Source organism: Mirounga leonina, unplaced genomic scaffold, assembly GCF_011800145.1.
Source record: "Mirounga leonina isolate KUSES-001 unplaced genomic scaffold, KU_Mleo_1.0 Mir_168, whole genome shotgun sequence".
NCBI lineage: Eukaryota > Metazoa > Chordata > Mammalia > Carnivora > Phocidae > Mirounga > Mirounga leonina.
The window spans coordinates 7,245,918-7,267,792 of NW_023270426.1; the positions used below are offsets into that span (position 1 = coordinate 7,245,918).

General features: G+C 37.1%; 1 long non-coding RNA gene across 1 annotated transcript; it reads left to right on the forward strand.

Annotated features, from left to right (window-relative positions):
• The first annotated feature begins 595 nt into the window (after positions 1-595).
• Positions 596-20,017, forward strand: LOC118016563. Its single transcript, XR_004680860.1, has 3 exons — positions 596-689; positions 17,375-17,418; positions 18,791-20,017. It is a non-coding gene; the product is annotated as an uncharacterized LOC118016563 (long non-coding RNA).
• Positions 20,018-21,875: the final 1,858 nt, after the last annotated feature.

The window sequence follows — 21,875 nt, forward strand, 5'->3', positions numbered from 1 at the left end:
GGATAAAGAACAGGGGTGGGACTGGAATTAAGTGAGCGAGACACGTGCCTCTGGGTGCAAAATTTAAAAGGACACACAAAATCAAAAAACTGAGAGAAAGTGGGATTGAGATTACTGATTTTTCTTTTGGCTCTGGGTCTAGTATGGCTCTCTAAGGCACTATGAGTGATCTTGCCTTGGTTAAAAATAGTTACATTTTGTTTCCCATGGGTTTTTGCATTCATGGAGCACTGGGTGTTATACGCAAACAATGAATCATGGAACACTACATCAAAAACTAATGATGTAATATATGGTGATTAACATAACATAATAAAAAAATGTAAAAAAAAATATCACCTTAAACATTATGTATATTGTTTGCCAAACTTTCTGGCATACCCTTAAATTTTGCAGCCAAGATGCATGCCTCACTGTGTCAGCCTATTCCTACTCAGCTAAAGGAAAAAGAAATGGTACTTTCCCTCTAGATTTAGAATTTATTTTCAGTCTTTCTGGTTGGGTAGAGTAAGTCTAGAAAGTATTATTGAAGAAATGCTTTTCTTGGTGGGTACTAACAGAGAACAACATTGGTCTAGTTAAAAAGAGCATTGTTCATTTCCCCACAGGTCACTCAGTGACACTTGGGAAGGGAAGACTTTTGCCAAGAGGGAAGTTTGATGAAGAGAAATATTTCTGAGAATGTACAGGTAACTCAAAGCACACAATTTAATGTCACCAACAGAGAATGTTAAATGGATAAATGGATTAAGAGACAGAATATGTTGATTCTAATGCTACAATTTCATCACATTATGTTTGTAAGTTTTTGAAACCTATCTAACCATCTGTAGTCTCCTAAAGAGGGGATTTATTCAGTCTATCTCTTGACATTCTGAAGAGAAAATGTACCTTGGCATGGCCAAAAAAAATGTAAATTCAAGTTCCTATAGGTTTAGGTTATTAAATCTCTCACTGTTTACTTAGTTGGGTACCTGGCAACAAATGAAAAAATATTTATGTTATTTAAATGATCCTTTCTGTTTTTATTAAGTTCATAGTCATCGCATGTGTAGTTAAAATACACAGGATTTAAATTTTTAAAGCAAAATAAGTGAACGAGAGAAGAGAAATATAGTATTTCTGTTGGCTTAGGAGGGACTTTTACAAAACAATAAAAGTTCAAATAACTCTTGCAATTTACATGGACTACAACTACAGTAGCATGAATTAATGTTTGTATCAGGTTGGCAAACTTTTTTTTTGTAAAGGGCCAGATAGTACATATTTTCAACTTTTCAGGCTATACGGTCTCTGTTTCAACTACTCAGTCCTGCCTAGTCGTAGGAAAGCAGCTACAGGCAACAGCAAACCAATGAACATGTTCCAATAAAACTTTATTTACAAGAATAGGTACTGGCCTGGGTTTGGTCTACAGATCAGAGTTTGCCTACCCTTGTGTTAGAAGCTTCTACATGCTTTATTGAAAACTATAAACTAGTTGTCTGCAACAGTGGGCCATAAAGGAGTCATGTCATTTATTGAGCTGAGTGTCCAAGCCATTATCTAGACACGAATGAACCTTCATGACAAGACTTTGGAACGGTTTATGTGTCTGTACCTAATCTTATCTCTTAGCATTCTGTATCCAGCAAGATTATTTAATGTCAGATGTTATTACTAGGTAGATACGCTATCTCTGTTTTGCCATATTTTTTCCTCTTAAAAACTCTTAAAATGTCCTGAAAATTTGATACTTTACTGAAGGCCATGAAGCTTAAGGACATTTCTACGTGAGGACAGTTTGTTTTATTGTCCCTAATAAATGCTTCTTAATGGATCAGTGACTCAGTGAAAACCACAGAATTGAGGTGGCCTAATGTGGAAAGTTGCCTAACTAGATATTTGGTTTTCACTTGTAGTAAGCCATCTTCCCAATTTAAGGAGAATTTACGATAGCTGTAGGGACAGAGGTTAAAATGGTGCCGAAATTACACTATTTTTTAAATCAGGCTGCATGTTTGGAAAAGTTCTTGTGAAAGAGATAGCACTTTGTTCTGTGCACTTAACAGTATCTTTGCTGTTTATTCCAATTAATGGCCAGTCAGATATTATAAATGATGAGCAGGAAAATTATTTAATAATCAATGCAAACTCTCTATTTGCAAGTTTTATCATATGGAGACAGGATTCATAAAACAGAATGAGATACTAGAACGCCGATGGCTTGCTTTTCTAAAGGTTGTTGTAGAAATGATATATATTTGAATTTAAATTACTGGAGCTATGCAGTATTATCATGGCCATGCCTTTGAAAGGCCTATAGCTAACCCCCACCGTTATATCTTGAGTAAGGACGGGAAAAACAGTGTTTCCCCCAATAGAATTTGAGGAAAAATGGTTTTATCAGTCATGTGACTGAAATCACATGGAACAACCAAGATTTCAAAGAACTTTACTGTCAGAATAAACCTCAGAGACTATTTGTTCAACCCTTTAATTAGAGAAGAAGAAGCTGATTCCCAGGGAATATAAGAGATTTTACTAAAGGTTACACACAGTATATTGCCAGACTTGCCATTAGTGTTCTGGTCTCTTTTATCCCTGGACTCTGCTCTCAGAAGATGAAATGTCATCCACCATTAGACATAGTCACGCACACTCACACAGTTGAAACCATGCGATTGTATGAAAACAAAAATCCCAGGGTCAGCATTCAGGTACTTCCAGTGAGTGTTTGCAATGTTTCTTGCATAGCTAGTTCCATGAAATTATAAAGTTTGTATTTCCATTTACATCTTCCTTACTTAGTTTTAATTTCTTTAATTCAGTAGGTTATAGATTGGTTAAAATGTCTAGGACCAAAATCTCAGGGCAATTGGATTTCCTGGAAACCATCTTAATTTACAGTTGAATGGGAGTGTAGGTGTTTGGCAGGCAGCTGTTAATGTTAAAACACTCAGTTGAAGTAGATGGTGTTGTATCTTCATCTCTTGGTTCCTCTTTTTGGTGTCACCTCATATGGACAAACTGATCTCCACACCTCTTTCATGGCCAGAGCTAGTGTGAGGCACCTCAGACCCACAAGTCAAGGAGAGCTGGACTTGCCAAGATTCACAAATGAAGCACCTCTTTGGATTTTGGGAGTCTCTCTCACCCACTGTGTTCTCGGCCCTTCCTTTGGCTGTTGATCTCATTCTCTGGAGAGAATGACTGGCAGTTCATGTCTGCAAGGCAGTTTTAGCTCCAGAGAAGAAACATGTGGCAATAATATAGTATTGATAATATTTTAGTCAGAATGTTTTGCAATTAAGGTATTCAAATTGTGAGGATTACGTAGATATAAATATAATGTATAGTTCAGATAACATTCTCCTGGTTATGTAACATAGATTAGCAAATAACCAATGGTTTCCTCAGAAGGATCTCACCACGGGAGGAATCTCCTGATCTTACACATTTAATCACAGAGCTTTAGCCAGGCTTCCTGTGATGTTCTGTATTCGGTGTTTTTATTCAGATGCCTCCTGAATTTCCTATTCTTATTTCCTTCTCTGAGTTTTATTCTTCTTTCTGTTTAATATACTGTGTTCACTGAAGAGAAAGGGTGGAAGGAAAGAAACATTTATTGAGCTCTCTGTTGGGTGAGCCCCTTGTTAGATTTTGTCCATCTGATAATCTCATATATTTACTTATTGTATTTCTAAGATGTCATTTATTTATTTTTTCATATGAAAAGAATTCTTAAGAGTCCTAGAGTTCATGACTCACAATAATAAAGGCTCTATTTCTCCCTTTTGCACAGATTTCCATAACAAACGTATTTTTATAGTTACATGTGTATAGGTATAAAATCTACATATCCCTGAGCAAATCTGGCATTGATTTCATCTAGCTTTAGCTCAAGAATAGTGAGACTCTCTCTTTTCGTCCTTAGGACTTAAGCACAGCTTTCTTACTTAATTCAAAGATATAGACATATATATAGATAGAGATAGGTAGATAGTCCATTGTTGGGGTAAAGTGCAAACCACTTAAGTACAGCATCTGTGTTGTAGCCAGTTATTCATTTTGTCTGGAAATGATTGATATGGGTTGAATCAAAGCAAGAACGGTCTCTATAAGGTGAATCTTGTTCCCTCATCCCCTAGTAGGCCACATTACAGTCAGTTTTCCTTTGTACAGATTTACCCTGCAAGAGAAATTGTTGAGTGTTTTCTCATGTGTATGTCAGAACAACCCAGTAATGAACATATATAGATTCCCTTCCCAATGAAGTCCAGAGAGGCCAAGGATATAGTCAGTAAGTAGTAAAACGGATTCAAACTCAACCCTATTTGACTGCAGAGATCAGTCTTAAATCCAACTACACCATTCATGGTTTCACCATTTTTATTTGTTTTCAGTGCTCCACAAATGAAAAAAAAAATTAGTAAAATACGTATCACATAAAATATACCATCTTAACCATTGTTAAGTGTACAGTTCAGTGGCATTAAGTACATTAACATTGTTATTCTACCATCACCACTATCCATCCATAAAAGTCTTTACATCTTGCAAAACTGAAATTCTACCCATTAAACAATAACTCCTCATCCTTCCTCCCTCCAGACCCTGGCAACTACCACCTTCTCTCTGTCTCTGATTTCAACTGCTCTAGGTATGTCATATAAATACAGTATTTGTCTTCTTGCAACTGGCTTATTTCACTCAGGGGTTATCCATCTTGGAGCATATGTCAGAATTTCCTTCCATTTTGAGATTTAATATTCCATCATTGTATATACCACATTTTGTTTGTCCATTCATCCATCAGTGGACGCTTGGGTTGCTTTCAGCTTTTCACCTTATTTATTTATGTGACTTTTTGTTAGACCCTCAATAGGTTCTTTGATGTGCATACTTTTAAATTAACATTCTAAATAACAGAGACTTAATCCCAACAGAGAATGAAACTATGAATTGATCCTAGGACAGCTGTGGAATTATTTTGTGTGTTACAGATAACTGGTGGAGAGTTTTTGAGAGTCAATTGTAATACCTTAGGAAAAGAAAATGAAGACCATGGATTCACTTGCTCTGAAGGAAAGCAGCACATGCTTCCATTTTACCACAAAAACAAAAATGGTCATGTCTCCCTGGAGTAGCGTTTCAAAGAGTTTTGGAGATTTGGGTCATGAAACATGTTGTAAACTCTTGCCTTTTTTTTTTTTCTCCCTTCTGGTAAACCAGTATAAGTAAACACATTATATAGGTAGCCTTAAGGACAGCTCAGTGGGGGAGAATCAAGTAAATGCCAGAAGAACATTTGTTTTTACAGAGCACAAACAGTGGGGGTAGGAGGGGGAGAAGTGGGTTCCTCACTGAGCAGGGAGCCTGACTCTGGGCTCAATCCCAGGACCCTGGGATTGTGACCTGAGCCGAAGGCAGATGCTTAACCGAATGAGCCACCCAGGCACACCTGGAAGAACATTTTAAATGAAAACATGTGCAACAAATATTTTCTGATAATCGTTTTGATACGAAGTCATTGAAGTATTGAAGCCATTTTTTTCTTATTTATTTTTTATTTATTTTTTAATTTTATTTTATTATGTTAGTCACCATACAGTACATCATTAGTTTTTGATGTGGTGATCCACAATTTGATTTCGTATAACAGCCAGTGCTCCATGCAGTACATGCCCTCCTTAATACCCATCACCGGGCTACCCATCCCCCCACCCCCTCCCCTCTAAAACCCTCAGTTTGTTTCTCAGAGTCCATAGTCTCTCATGGTTCATCTCCCCACTCCGATTTACCCCCCCTTCATTCTCCTAATGTTACCCATGCTATTCCTTATGTTCCACAAATAAGTGAAACCATATGATAAGTGACTTTCTCTGCTTGACTTATTTCACTTAGCATAATCTCCTCCAGTCCCCTCCATGTTGATGTAAAAGTTGGGTATTCATCCTTTCTGATGGCTGAGGAATATTCCATTGTACATATGGACCACATCTTCTTTATCCATTCATCTGTTGAAGGGCATCTTGGCTCTTTCCACAGTTTGGCTATTGCGGACACTGCTGCTATGAACATTGGGGTGCATATGGCCCTTCTTTTCACTACATCTGTGTCTTTGGGGTAAATACCCAGGAGTGCAATTGCTGGGTCATAGGGTAGCTCTGTTTTTAATTTTTGAGGCACCTCCACACTGTTTTCCAAAGTGGCTGTACCAACTTGCATTCCCACCAACAGTGTAAGAGGGTTCCCCTTTCTCCACAACCTCTCAACATTTGTGGTTTCTTTCCCTGTCCATTTTTGCCATTCTAACTGGTGTAAGGTGGTATCTCAGTGTGGTTTTGATTTGGATTTCCCTGATGGCTAATGATGATGAACATTTTTTCATGTGTCTGTTAGCCATTTGTATGTCTTCTTTGGAGAAGTGGCCGTTCATGTCTTCTGCCCATTTTTTGACTTGATTATTTGTTTTTTGGGTGTTGAGTTTTGAGAAGTTCTTTATAGATCTTGGAAATCAGCGCTTTGTCTGTAGTGTCATTTGCAAATATCTTCCCCCATTCTGTGGGTTGCCTCTTTGTTTTGTTGACTGTTTCCTTTGCTGTGCAGAAGCTTTTTATCTTGATGAAGTCCCAAAAGTTCATTTTTGCTTTTGTTTCACTAGCCTTTGGAGATGTATCTTGAAAGAAGTTGCTGTGGCCGATGTCAAAGAGGTTACTGCCTATGTTGTCCTCTAGGATTTTGATGGATTCCTGTCTCACATTGAGGTCTTTCATCCATTTTGAGTTTATCTTGGTGTGTGGTGTTAGAGAATGGTCGAGTTTCATTCTTCTGCATGTGGCTGTCCAATTTTCCCAGCACCATTTATTGAAGAGACTGTCTTTTTTCTATTGCATATTTTTTCCTGCTTTGTCAAATATTATTTGACCATAGAGTTGAGGGTCCATATCTGGGCTCTCTATTCTGTTCCACTGGTCTGTATGTCTATTTTTGTGCCAGTACCATGCTGTCTTGGTGATGACTGCTTTGTAATATAGATTGAAATCGGGCAACATGATGCCCCCAGCTTTGTTTTTCTTTTTCAACATTTCCTTGGTGATTTGGGGTCTTTTCTGATTCCATACAAATTTTAGGATTGTTTGTTCCAGCACTTTGAAAAATGTGATTGGAATTTTGATTGGGATGGTATTGAAGATACAGATTGCTCTGGGTAGCATAGACATTTTAACAATGTTTATTCATCTGATCCATGAGCATGGAATATTTTTCCATCTTTTTTGTGTCTTCTTCAATTTCTTTCATGAGTGTTCTGTAGTTCCTAGAGGATAGATCCTTTACGTCTTTGATTAGGTTTATTCCGAGGTATCTTCTGTTTTTGGTGCTATAGTAAATGGAATCTTTTCTCTAATTTCTCTTTCTACAGTTGAATTGTTAGTGTGTAAGAAAGCAACTGGTTTCTGTGCATTGATTTTGTATCCTGCCACATTACTGAATTGCTGTATGAGTTCTGGTAATTTGGGGGTGGAGTCTTTTGGATTTTCTACATAAAGTATCATGTCGTCTGCAAAAAGAGAGAGTTTGACTTCTTTGCCAATCTGAATACCTTTTATTTCTTTTTGTTGTCTGACTGCTGTTGCTAGGACTTGTAGTACTCTGTTGAACAATAGTGGCGAGAGTGGGCATCCTTGAGGTATTCCTGATATTAAGGGAAAGGCTCTCAGCTTTTCCCCATTGAGGATTATATTCACTGTGGGTTTTTCGTAGATGGATTTTATGAACTTGAGGAATGTTCCCTCTATCCCTATACTCTGAAGAGTTTTTTTTTTTTTTTTAAGATTTTATTTATTTATTTGACAGAGAGAGACACAGCCAGAGAGGGAACACAAGCAGGGGGAGTCGGAGAGGGAGAAGCAGGCTTTCCACGGAGCAGGGAGCCGGATGCGGGGCTCGATCCCAGGACCCTGGGACCATGACCTGAGCCGAAGGCAGATGCTTAATGACTGAGCCACCCAGGCGCCCCTACTCTGAAGAGTTTTAATCAGGAAGGGATGAGGTATTTTGTCAAATGCTTTTTCTGCATCGATTGAGAGGACCATATGGTTCTTCTCTCTCCTCTTATTAATGTGTTCTATCACGTTGATTGATTTGTGAATGAAGCCATTTTTTTCTTAAATAAAATCACTTTTTTATTTCAACAGTTGTGTGCATAACATGCCTATTGAGTATATATATTCTTAGCTTAGAATTTTGATTTTATACCACAAGTTTAAAAGGTCAGAATCCAAATTATTCAGTTTTGTACCCAAAATGAGTAAAGTGCTGATAAAAAATAATTTTAGTAAATGCCCTTAAATCTGCATAATAATGACATATTTTAAAATTGACATTTAAAGAAAGATTTTTCAGTTGAAGAAGATAATTCTAGAATGTCAATGTTAAATTTTACAACATTTTGCTTTATTAATTAATATTAATATTAATTAAATATTATTAATTAATTAATATTAATTATTAAAATAAAGGTATTTGGAATACATTTAATACCCTTTTCATGAGTTTATCTAATATTCAGAATTAACTTGACTACTATCAAGGCATTGTCTTACTTATGAGCATTTCATATTTTAGCCTAAGAAAGTAGTCATGAAAATAAGCCAGATGATGATAATTTTATTTTTTCATTGGAAATATTCAATGAGGAGTCATTATTTTGTTCTTTATTCTGGTTTTATACACATGTAAAATACTTTGATCTACATACCTTGAAATTTGTGAATTACATGAACACTGATTATTTTACATTTATATTTTCCTTATTTTCTGTGCATTTTCAATAGTTTAGCTATCTCTTGAGAAGATATGTTTTAAAGATTTTTATTTATTTATTTGAGACAGAGAGAATGAGAGACAGCATGAGAGGGAGGAGGGTCAGAGGGAGAAGCAGACTCCCTGCCGAGCAGGGAGCCCGATGCTGGACTCGATCCCGGGACTCCAGGATCATGACCTGAGCCGAAGGCAGTTGCTTAACCAACTGAGCCACCCAGGCGCCCCGAGAAGATATGTTTTAAAGATGACTTTCTTCAATTTGTTAAAATTGTCAAAGCACTCCATTTCCTTATTAATCCCATGGTACCAGATTATATTATTTCTTTAATTTTTTAACATTATATTTATGAATCAAATTTATAAATAATTTTTTCTAATATCATTTTAAGCTATTTTTAATTCAGTTTGCTACCAAATTACTGAAGTAACCAGTCAATTTACTTGAAGTAGTTCATTTCCTTGAGTGGAGGATATCATTGACAATTACTGTTTAGTGTTATACATCTAAAATGATCAACTGATAGATTGAATCTTATATTTTTTCATTGTTATTATTTTTATTTTCTAGGCACAGACTAGATAACAAATTTTTATTTACAATTTCTAAACTATGTAAGTGTATATTGTATTTTGGGAATATACTCCTGGTTTCCAAGGATCTATTAATGTAATAGAAGAGATGAATCAGGTGAATAGAAAATCATTCAAACAAGACAAAGCAATCGGAGTAACCACAGGAGTGAATCAAAGTGTCTTATAGGAAGTTAGGATTTGGTACACTTTGCATCCTAAATGACTGGGCACATAAACTCTGAGAATATAAATGTATCCTGAGTTTAGTCAAAGAAAGTCATGTGTTCTAAGGATGTGTACTCTTAAAGGTCAGTAGCTGAGAGGCTCTGTGATTTCCATTGGTCTCTATGCCAGAATCCTGTGGCCCATCTCAATTCAATTATACAGCCACAGATTCTGAATTTTTTAAAAATTGCTGATGGCTGTGGTCCTTCATTTGTTACTCTACCATTCTTTGAATAGCTCTGGCATCCTTTGCTCTTAATACTCCACATCTGCCCTGTGGAATTCAGGGCAGCTAAAACTAAATATCATTATGAAAATTCAGTAAAATTGATGAAATGTGAAGAAATTGAGTCGGATTTTCCCAAAATGTTAACTTGAATTAGAAAATAATAGTTTTCAGGTAAAGAAGAGGAAGGAATAGTAAGGCCTTTTCTTGCATGTGGAGGAGAATTGGCTTGTTGGACTGCGCTTGAGAATTAAGTTAAGGATGGAGGTGCAAAAGAGATGAGAGATGACACAAGGTATGTTTCGTTGGAAAAGTAATCATTCATATATGCTTGCTTCCGGGGGTAATTGGAAACCAGAGCCCTTGGAATGAATTAAAGGGAAAAGACTGTTATAAAGTGCATAAAATTACAAAAGTAAGAAAAGTTAACTGGCAATATTCATGTTATGTAATTTTTAAAATATTTATTTATTTGAGAGAGAGCGTGTGTGATTGGAGGGTAGAGGGAGAGAGAGGATCTCAAGCTGACTCCACGCTGAGTGTGGAGTCCCATGCGGTGCTCAATCTCACTACCCTGAGATCATGACCTGAGCCAAAACCAAGAGTCTGACACTCAACCTACTGAGCTACCCAGGCCCCAGTGTTCATGTTATATTTAAATCCATGAAAGAGGTAGACCTAATTAAAAAAATACACTAATTATGCTAGGAAAAAAAAAAAAGAAATTTACTCATGGTTTCTTTGTCCCAAGTTGGTATATTCTTTCTTTTAAAAATTTGAACTCAGGCCACTAAATTTATTATTGTGCCAAAATTAGAAATAATTAGATTATTCTCTTGTTTTGATTTCTCCCCCAGGGAGCAAGGTTTTACCACAAAATGGATTTGTGGTATTTGGTAAAGGTATTTTTGTTGTTCAGTTTGTTTGATCCATATTAAATTCCCACCACAAGATAGGCCTTCATTTTACAAGGAAACTACTATGGAATCAACATTTAAAACGTGTCAACTACCTTAGAAGAAAAACTAACTTGGGAGATTTGAACACAGTACTGATACAGAGGCTGAGGAAAATATTTGCATTTACTTCACACAGTATCAGGCTGCTCTGTGTTCCTGATTTCTGTTTCCTTCTTTCCCTTTGCTTTTCACCCATTTTGCATAGTTAAACAAACCTTCAAATCTTGTAAAAAAAAAAAATTATGTCTACTAGGTTTTTTCCTGGTTCAGAAGAATTACATTTGCCTGAACCAACGTTCATTCAGAACTGACAAATTATATCTGCCTTTCAACATATGCAATAATACCCAGTTTTTACTGAGAGTTACACGATTGGTTTCTAGCATTGCATTCAGCATCATTAGGATCTAAATGACTAGACAGGGCTTGTTAGTGGTGCTCCCCACAGGATCAGTCATTCTAGTTCATGCGACAAAACATGCATATATTAAACCATCCATAAGCATTTTGTATTATTGGCTTTCTAATCTACAAAATAATTGACTTATCAATAGAATAGAGTAAAATATATATTTTTTAAATTGTGGATTGACAATAAGGGGAAATTCAGAAAAGAATAGCGTTGATGCCATCAAGGAAAACTTTACGTAGGCATCTGGACTTGAGCCAGACTTTCAAGAATTGGAAGAACATGGCTAAAAAGAGAGGAAGGAAATATTTCAGCAAATTATAGCATATCAGTTGCCACAGACCAAGTAGAATCCCATTAACCTGTTAGGCTTACTACCACATCTCTCATACTAGTGGGCCTTTATTTTCCTTTTTCAGTGCCCCTGTCAGCTGAATTCCCAGAAGAGATTTCACATCTGCTTGTCATATAAACTTCAGCTCTGCTCTAGTGAGGATTAAAGTCTCCCTGAGATCCTGACTGAGCAGCAGTTCTCCCAGTTTATTTGACATAGCACTCTATCACGGTGATGTTGGCTCCTTCCCCACTCCCTGTGTGTTGTAAATCCTCTTCACACCACAAGGTCAGCTGGGTATTAGATGCAGAGTCCTGTCAGAGATGCTGACAGCTCCATCTTTCTGAGGGAAAGGGAGTGCTGGGTCCTGAAATTCCATTGCAGTCCTGGCCCAAGAGTCAAAAAAGGCTTTCATCTTGAAGGATGTGATGATTATTATGGACTCTGTTTCTATGATCCTTAAATCTCTTTCCAGACATGCATCTTGTGTTGTCCCTTCTTAAAGTTTTTAGAAGTGCTGAGAGGGAGAAGAAGCTGAAATTGAAATGGGCAGGTGTGGCAGGAGGAAAATAAGTCCAGAACGTCACACAAAATTACATATATTTATTAAGTATCTAGGAGTTACATTATTCTTCATTTTTCTTTAGCCGATGAAAGGAGATTTGTTTTAAGAATACCTACTGCTACACTCTCACCACAGTACTAGAAGTCCTAGGCTTAGCAGTCAGACAACAAAAAGAAATAAAAAGCATCCAAATTGGCAAAGAAGTCAAATTCTCACTCTTCGCAGATGACATGATAGTTTATGTGGAAAACCCAAAAGACTCCACCCCAACACTGCTAGAACTCATACAGGAATTCAGCAGTGTGTCAGGATATAAAATCAATGCATAGAAATCAGTTGCATTTCTATACACTAACACTGAGACAGCAGAAAGAGAAATTAAGGAGTTGATCCCATTTGCAATTGCACACAAAACCATAAGATACCTAGGAATAAATCTAACCAAAGAGGCAAAGGGTCTGTACTCTGAACACTACAGAACACTTATGAAAGAAATTGAGGAAGACACAAAAAAATTGAAAAACATTCCATTCTCATGGATTAGAAGAAAAAAATTAATATTCTTCTGTCATTTTTCTCACTCTCTTTTGTCTTGATTAATTTTCACTTGAAAATTAATTATTTCATTGTTTAAACATAACAAGTTACATTACAATAGAGAAAATCAAAATTATAAAATGTGTGCTGGGTGAAAGTGTGGAAAAGCTATATCTAATTATCTTCATTCCCTAAAACCTATCAAAATAAATCTTAAAATATACTTTTCAAAAATAGTCTTAGCAACAGCCAAATAGGAAAGGAGGACAGTGCCTACTTCAAAAAGGAGTGGCCAAGGAAGGAGATAGGAGATTCTCCCATGACTCGGATTGCTCTTAATAATACTACCTGTACCTACCAAAGCTGGGGTAGGGTGTGGGAAAAGGATAATGCCATCTGAAGAATAAGTGAATGGGCTAAGGAGACTGAGTAGGGAGACAGAAAAATAATGGAAGAAAAAAAAAAAAACACACAAGAGGAAAAGCAATTAACTATTACCATTTGGTCTCAGGCAGGGCTAGCTTAATGAACAAGATGCCTGTGCATAGTTCAGACAGATCCCAGGCTGGATTTAATATTCTTCTGTCATAGACTTGAAATTCTTAACAATTCTTGGATAAGGGGGTCTGTATTTTCATTTTGCACTGTGTGGCACAATTTATGTAGCCAGTCCCGATCTGTGGAAGAAAACCCACATCTGGCCTCATAAGAGGGATTAAATACAAGCTGGAAGAAAAATCCTAAATGAGGCACTAGCCACTCTGACCACATATTAGAACCATCTGGGGGGCTTTTTAAAATCACAATGCCCCAAGTCATGTTCCAGACCGGTTAAATAGAGGTGAGGGCAGAGATAGTGGGTGGGACAAGGCACTAGTATTTTTAAAAGCTCCCCAGGGATTACAGTGATAAACCAAGAATAACAACCACTACAGGGAAAAGGAATGAGACCACCCAAACATGCAGCCAGAACAGACAGGCACATTAAAGTCCAAGTGAAGTATGAAAAGTCACCTGTGTATTATTATTGTTGAGTTATTGTTCTTTGGGTTTCTGTTTGACCTAGAGATTGTTGCTGCTGGAAGAAGGTGAGAGAGGGACATGAATAATTAGATGGTTTTCTTGGACAGGAGCTTTATCCTAAGAGGTCTACTCTGACTTAGCAGAAGGACATACAATCTCATATCCCACCACCAGTGTTGTAGGAAGAACCTAGTACAGGACATTTAAATTTCAGTGGAGAGAGCAGAATCCACATTTTCCCAGCACTTGGCTATAGCTGAGATTTGTTGGTAATACCCAGCTATCAAACTCCAGCTCATAGGGAAACACAGATTTCTAGATTGCTAGTCTGACTACAAATTAGCTGATTGTAGTGGTGAAACTAGACATGGGTATTTCTCCCCTTAAATGAGTGGACCTGTATACTGACATATAGATTTATAAATTACGAATGAAATGAGTTTTAATGCTCTCTCATTGATAGGGTGGGGAAGGAATCAATCAGTCAAATTGAAGAGTCTGTAGGGTTACAGATTCTCAACATTTCAGGGAGGCAGAACAACTACAAAACAGAAAGTGGGAGATGGTGTTCTGAAAACCTCTAAGTCACCAAGGAAGTGGATGCTTCTGTTTGGAGAAGAAAAGTACTTCCATCAGAGAATTTCAGCAACTGTACCAGTAGCAATATGAACTAATTTCATATACACTTTGCTTAGTTTCTTGGGAAAGAGAGTCATTGGGACACATCTTTGGGGATCAGCTGAGTTCAGTTATAGCTCTAACTATGGCTAGGCATTCTGGGATTGGACAGTCTTGGCCTTGGTATCTTATCAAGCCTGGTGAAATATTAAACTAAAATAAGTCAGTCTTTTACTTCAAATATACTACTGTGCCTGAACTCAATTGCTACAAGTATTATCAAGTTGCCTCAGTCACTTTTCAGCCCTTAACTACTTTGAATCAGTCTAATGACTAAAGAAACAAATTCTTGGTAAAAATTCAATGAGACTTCTGTTTTCCTCCAAATATGGTAAACTAGCATGGACCTTCATTTTTCCTTGCACAATCCCTGTTGTGGACATGATACCAAAGGCTTAAAGAGGCTGATGGATTTGTTAAACTATTATAAAAAATAAGAATCACCAAGGGTGAGAAATATAAGTTGTTGGGTAACAGGTGTCTATTAAAATAACATCCAGGAGTGAGATAGGGAAAAATATTGCCTATGTGAGTATGGATGGGAAGAGGTTTTTAAGTATGATATGGTCTTCCGATCATTGACTTTTGTGGATCGGTGCCACAATATTCGCTTCTTAAAGCAGAAAACAAAAAACAAACAAAAAACATCTAGCACTGGGCTAACCAGGACTAGTAAGGTAACATCAGAATTATTCTCAGATGCCCAAGTTGAAGATGGGAGTAAATAACAACGCAACACAAGGGATAGTGATTTACCCCACGGAAAAAGAAGTATCAGTGCTCTTTGCCCTGAGAAATGATGCCATTGCTATCCTCCAAAGTTGGAGGCTGGGACTTGGATCTTGATCTCTCTATATGGATTCATATTACTAGGCTAATGAGCCAGTTTCCCCAGGAAAATATGAAATCAGAAAACATTAAAAGCTGTTTTCACAGAGCAACCATTAGTGAAAAGAGATAACAAAATAGACCATTAACCAGTTAAAGTAGATTTATAGGAAAAGGCAGAATAAATACAGGGCATAATAATAGAAACATGAATCAAGAAAAATAAGACATTAAAAGTCTTGACTGAAAATACTGAGTCTGAAAAATAATATAGTTGATGAAAAAAACCAACTCAACAAATAAGTTCAATTGCAGAATGGATACAACCCAAGAAGAAATATATCAACTAGGAGAAAAGGCCAAGTAACTCTCCCATAACAAAGACAGTACATCATGACCAGGGTGGAATTTATTCCAAGAACATGGTATTATTCAATATTAAGAGGTATGGTAGTAATATTCATCATATAATACGCAAAGATAAACCCCATATGATAAATCTCCATAGATGCGGAAAAAGCATCTCACAGAATTTAACATCTGTTCTTGATTTTCAAGTGATTAGATAAAATTAAAACTGGTTACTATTTACTTAACATGACAAAAATGTTTACAGTGGATTAAAAATCCAATAACTTAGGAGAGAAAAATGGGATATTCCTTCTATAATAAACATATAAAAATGGTCATATTACCATTACTGCTTACATTTTATTTGAAGTATTAGCTAACACAGCTAGCCAAGTTAAATATAGTAGGAGAACAAGAATTGTGGGTTAAGCTGAACATAAAATTAACATATAAATCAATAATCTTCACACATAAAAATATTTTGCTAGACAACATATTGAAGGGTATATCCCATTTAAAACAGCAAAGTAAAATAAAATAACTTTATTTTTTATTTTTAAAGATTTATTTGAGAGAGAGAGAAAGCATGCATGTGGGGGGTAGGGGCAGAGAGCGAGGGAGAGAGAATCTCAAGCAGACTCCATACTGATCCCGGAGCCCGACTTGAGGCTCAAGCTCATGATCCTGAGATCAGATCTGAACTGAAACCAAGAGTTGGATGCTTAACCAACTGTGCCACCCAGGAACCCCGTAAAATACCTTTATTTTTTTTTTAAAGATTTTATTTTATTTTTTTTAGAGAGAGAAAGCATGAGCAGGGAGAGGGGCAGAGGGAGAAGCAAACTCCCCACTGAGCAGGGAGCCTAATGCGGGGCTTGATCCCAGGACCCCGGGATCATGACCTGAGCCAAAGGCAGATGCTTAACCTACTGAGCCACCCAGGTGCCCCTAAAATACCTTTAAATACACTTAACTAGCAGTAAGTTAGATGAGAAAAATTAAAGTGGTTCTGAAGAAACCAAAAACCTAAAGGAGACTTGAAAAAATTAAAATGCTTTCAGTATTTTGTGATATGTAGATTTAACACCAAAAAGGCGTCAATTATCCATAAATTTATTTATAAATGTAATATCAACCTGATAGATATACCAACAGAATTCTCTCATTCCCCCCGCCGGCACGATTGAAGCTGAAGGGACCCTAGGTAGGGGAGAAAGCAGTGTCCACTTGAGAAGCCATGGGAGAACAATGTCATCAAGGTGATGGACAGGAAACACACTGAGAGGAAGTTGGGGACACATAGTGAGTTGGTGTCAATGGGCATTCCTGAAAGCACAGTGAAAGGGATTTTAGGAAATAAGGAAATTAGGCCAGAAAAAAATCAAATAGGGAGTAGTATGAGTATGCTGAATGGTACATGGTAGAGATTTCTGATGAGAGAAAACTATTTTGGATTTAATCTTCTTCTGGAGATGTGGTAATAGCCTTCCAAAGTTGAGGGTTATTCTAGATACAATAATGGTGGTCAAGAAGGAGGTGGAGAAGGAGGAAATGCCCATCACTTACCCTAAGCACATATGGTAGCTTACCTGCGTCAAGGTGGAGTGCTTTGTGATCAAGGGCAATCACTTTAAAAATGCTCTGAGTGGGTGCTGGTCACAGAGCCGCTGAGCTCTTAGTAATAGTACTGATGAGAACAGGGAAGGTAGGATGGGGAAACATTGTCATGAGGTAAAATAATATTCATGAGGCAAAAGGAAAGTCTGGTTTTGTTTTGGCGGTGTTCCACTTTATCTGATCTCTGTACTCCCAGAAAATAGCAATGATTAAGAAACCCCCCTATCTTTTTGCTTTCCAGGAAACAGTGTGATGCAAAGAACCACCCTTCTTTGTATGACGTAGGTAAGTTTTGCAGTGTTCCCTTTAATTACCCTTGACAAGTCTAGACACATAGAGATTCTAAATCCCCATTCTTTGTTTCATGAATGATTAACTGCCTTGCTTGTTCTCACTGATGGATCTGAACAAAATGCCCAGTCATGTGACTTCGCTAAAGTTTAGTTGGATTTTTATCCTCCCCTCTGATCTCTGACTTGCTTCTGAGGCTCTGCAAGGCACTAGAACATAAAACAGCTCTTCCTTTATGGCCCCTCCCAAGAATGAGGACCAAAAAGAAAACGCACACATAAAAATATTTCTTGCTCAACTGTCTGATCATGCCACCTGTTCATCCCTCTCCTTCACAAATGGTTCTTTGTGGTCTTGTTTGCTCCTCCCTAAAAATGTCCTTTCTGTCTGACCTTTAAGACACTTAGGAATCAGATGGTCAATGCATTCTCTAATTGCAATAGTCTCCCCCAGTAACGTTTTCCTTACTAATGTCTGGACTTGGATGTTTTCTTTGACACTTTTTAAATCTTGTTTTCCTTTGCTCACTGACATCTGCAGTGGTTCTTGTTCACCTAAAGTGGAATTTGAAGAGTGGTTAAAGCCATAAGAGGGCTGCAGATACATGCTTGAGACTTCCCTTCATGGAGGTGGGAGGTGACAACTGACAGCTTGAAGTAATGAAGTAAATGAGAATTTTCAGGAGAGTTTGCAAAGAGAGAATAGACTTTGAGCTAGAACCTTCAGACATATTAGATATTTGAGGAAAATTAAGAAATCCTAGTACTGGTGATATTCAAACAACACAGGGGTTGGGACACCACCCACCTCATAGTGGAAAATTCATGTATAACTTGAATCCCCCAAAACTTACCTACTAGTTGCCCACTGTTGACTAGAAGCCCTACCAATAGCATGAACAGTTGGTTAACACAGATTTTGTATGTTATATGTATTCCGTACTGTATTCTTAAATAAAGTGAGGTAGAGAAAAGTAAATACTATTAAGAAAATCATTAGGAAGAGAAAATACACTTACATACTGTACTGTTTTTATAAAAACAATTTGTGTATAAGTGGACCTTTAGATTTCAAAGTCACGTTTTTCAAGGGTCAACTGTAGAGGGGAAGCAATAAAGTAAGAAATCTTTCCTTTTCTCTTCCTGCTCTTCCTCCTTCTCCCCCACCTCCCCTTTCCTTCTCCCCATTCTTCTTTAAATGATTAATTCCATGAATAGACTTAATATAAAGAAATCCTTAGGCAGCAGTTATGATACTGTGGAAGGAGCATTAGAAATGGAGATATTTGGAATCTTACCCTACTTTAACAGCAATTACCACTTTGACACTAAAAGTAATTTTATGTATTCATCTGTTTTCAATAAAGGGAGTGAAATTGATACTGTGAACAGAAGCATCTGAAATGAAGTCAGGAATGTCAAGACGCCACAAATGGGAGCCGGGAGGCCCCTGAGCAGGTTACTCTTATGCTTATCCATACTTGGATGGAACATGAACTTTTTAGACTGCCAACCACAAACGGCGCATCCTGTTGGAATTCTCCGAATGAGGCTTATTTTGCCATACTCCGACCTAGCAATTAGCATGGTAACCTGGCCTGTCTACATCAACGTTAATTATTTTTACCTATGTCCATCATGATTTTTCCAAAACAACTTGTACAAGCATGTGGTTTTGCCTGTGTAAACTCTGTCTTTCTCCTTCCCCCTTGGAACACATTTCATTTCCGTCCTGTATCTCCGTCTCCCCGATTCAAATTCCTCAAGACCCCAAATAAGCTTTTGGTTTGCTTTATCACCTCAGTTCCTTCTTCTTCAAGGTGTTATCTGTCTAAAAGTCTAAAAATTCGAGTTCTGCTTTGTCTTCAGCAGGATTCACTGGCTTTCATAAAAAACGTAAAGGATGCTAAAAGCTGCCGTCAAAGCTTCCAAAGGTGCGATACGGAAGGTTGTTGAAGTCAAACCCTTAAAGAATGCTTCAGAAGAAAATTGTTCTAAGGACAAGTAAATTAATGATTATGATTATGATGCAAGTAGATTATGGTATGAAGTAGTTATCAGTGAGCAGGCATGAAACGTGAAAATATTGACAAACCAGTAAATCATTTAAAGGAAAAAAACAGCAAAGATGGAACTTGGGCCCGAGTGAGTGCCCATTCCACATCTTCCATCAAAGCCTTCTGAAAGAGACTTTGTAGTTCCCCCTGAATTCTAGAGGACACTGGCTGACCCCAACATGTGAAAACATTAAGTGAACAACAACAAAAAAAGTCTTGAGAGCCCTCTTGGTAGTAGGAGTGTTGGGGAAGAATGATATGAAGAAGAAAAATTTTACCGTCTTCCATGTCTGAGGATAGCGATTCGACAGTGATGGTAGCTTCTTCACTGGGAAAATCATTGTTCATGTTGAAAGAGGGAAGGTGGTTGCCATTCTTCAGTTAAGGAACAGAAAAGCCCCAAAGAGTGTTAACCCAAAAAAGACATCCTTGAAGCCTGTGGGGTTAGAGGAAACAGCAAAAATTATTCAAGGACTGGGGCGCCTGGGTGGCTCAGTTGGTTAAGCGACTGCCTTCGGCTCAGGTCATGATCCTGGAGTCCCTGGATCGAGTCCCGCATCGGGCTCCCTGCTCTGCGAGAAGCCTGCTTCTCCCTCTCCCACTCCCCCCTGCTTGTGTTCCCTCTCTTGCTGTGTCTTTCTCTGTCAAATAAATAAATAAAATCTTTAAAAAAAAAAAAATTATTCAAGGACTGAAGACAGGAAGTTTGAATATGTGCTTTCCTTCCTGTTCTTTCTCTGGATCCAAGAGCTCTAGAAAAAATTATAAGGGAAAACTGGCCCCGAATAGCAAAACTGCAGTTTTTCCTCAAAATAAACCTGAGATCAAGAATCTCTCTTTAAAAATTTAGACAATTACAGCTACCCCCTCATTGTTTATGGGAAGCAAGCAAGAGGGGCTATTCTTTCGAATAACAATTTAAAACTGTTGTTTTAGGGGAAGAATGTACATTTGATGAGTGATTAGTGAACTCTGAACATTTCCATCTAAAATTTTTTTATTTCTTTTTTTTTTTTACTAACCTACCATTTAAACATAGTATTTGACTCAACCTCTTTGGATAGTCATAGAAATAAGTTTGTTTTGTCTCTGTTTTTCTTTTTTAAGTGTGTTCAAGTTATGTTTACATAAGCCTTTCACAAATCAAGTATATATTTAAATTCATTTTTAATAATATGCTCCAGAATATTTCCTCCCTCTATGATGATTTTGGGTTTATAATTATCTCATATTTTTCATTTGTGCTTATCATGAAATGCATTTCACAGGTTCAGCTCTAGTGTTTTTGCCTTGAAAATAAATGTCAAGGTAAATTTAAAATAATAATAGAAAATCATTAGGAGGAAATTATAGCAATTGAAAATGGATCACCTTTGGGGCCCCTGGGTGGCTCAGTCGGTTAAGCGTCTGCCTTCAGCTCAGGTCATGATCCCAGGGTCCTGGGATTGAGCCCCACTTCAGGCTCCCTGCTCAGCGGGAAGCCTGCTTCTCTCTCTCTCTCTCTCCCTCTGCCCCTCCCCACTGCTTGCTCTCTCTCTCTCAAATAAATAAAATCTTAAAAAAGAAATAAAAGAGAAAATAGATCACCTTTGTTAAGTTATTCCTGTTAGCCAAACTAAGATAAACTTCTGTTATGGGTATATAGATAATAAATTATACAAATAAAAATTACTTTTTAATTGTAGTTTAAAAAATAAAATAAAACAGATCCCTCAAGAAATCTCCAATGTTGGCACCAAGCATTTAGCACTGATGCCTCTGTGAAAAGGTTTATGTTTGCAAACCATCTGTTGGTGAGTAACGACTTTCTCCTGGGGTGATTGGGTTAGTTTATTAAAAACTTATAGAACATTACTTTTTCCTTTTATGCAAACTCCCATAAAAAAAAAAAAAAACTTAACTACAGGTAATTTGACAAAATGAAATGTTAAATATCCTTTTATCACTGTAGGAAGAAATGTTTTTATCACCACAGGTAGTAAAAGACAGCCCTTGCCAGAAAACGTATAACGTTTTACATCTAATTGGTCAGAGCACCCATTATAAAGTGCATTTAAATGAAAATGGAAACATATTCATCAAAGCAGCACAATGCCAGTTTTCAAGAGAATTTTACAAAAGCAATTCTTTCATCAGATTGTCGAAAGCAAGTGAGAATTGCCATTTTGGACTAATAAGGGAGAACAGAGAAGGGAAATTGATTTAAATGACTAGCATCATTAAGATTAAGTAGGATGTGAAAATATTTAAACAGAGTAAGTGCTGAACGTAAATTAGCTATTTCAGATGTCTTCAGTTTGCATTTGCCCAATTTTCAGTGCTAAGTCCTGACATTTTAACTTAGATTTGTAATTTTTTATACCCATCTTGTGTGAAAACACTCAGCATACAGTCA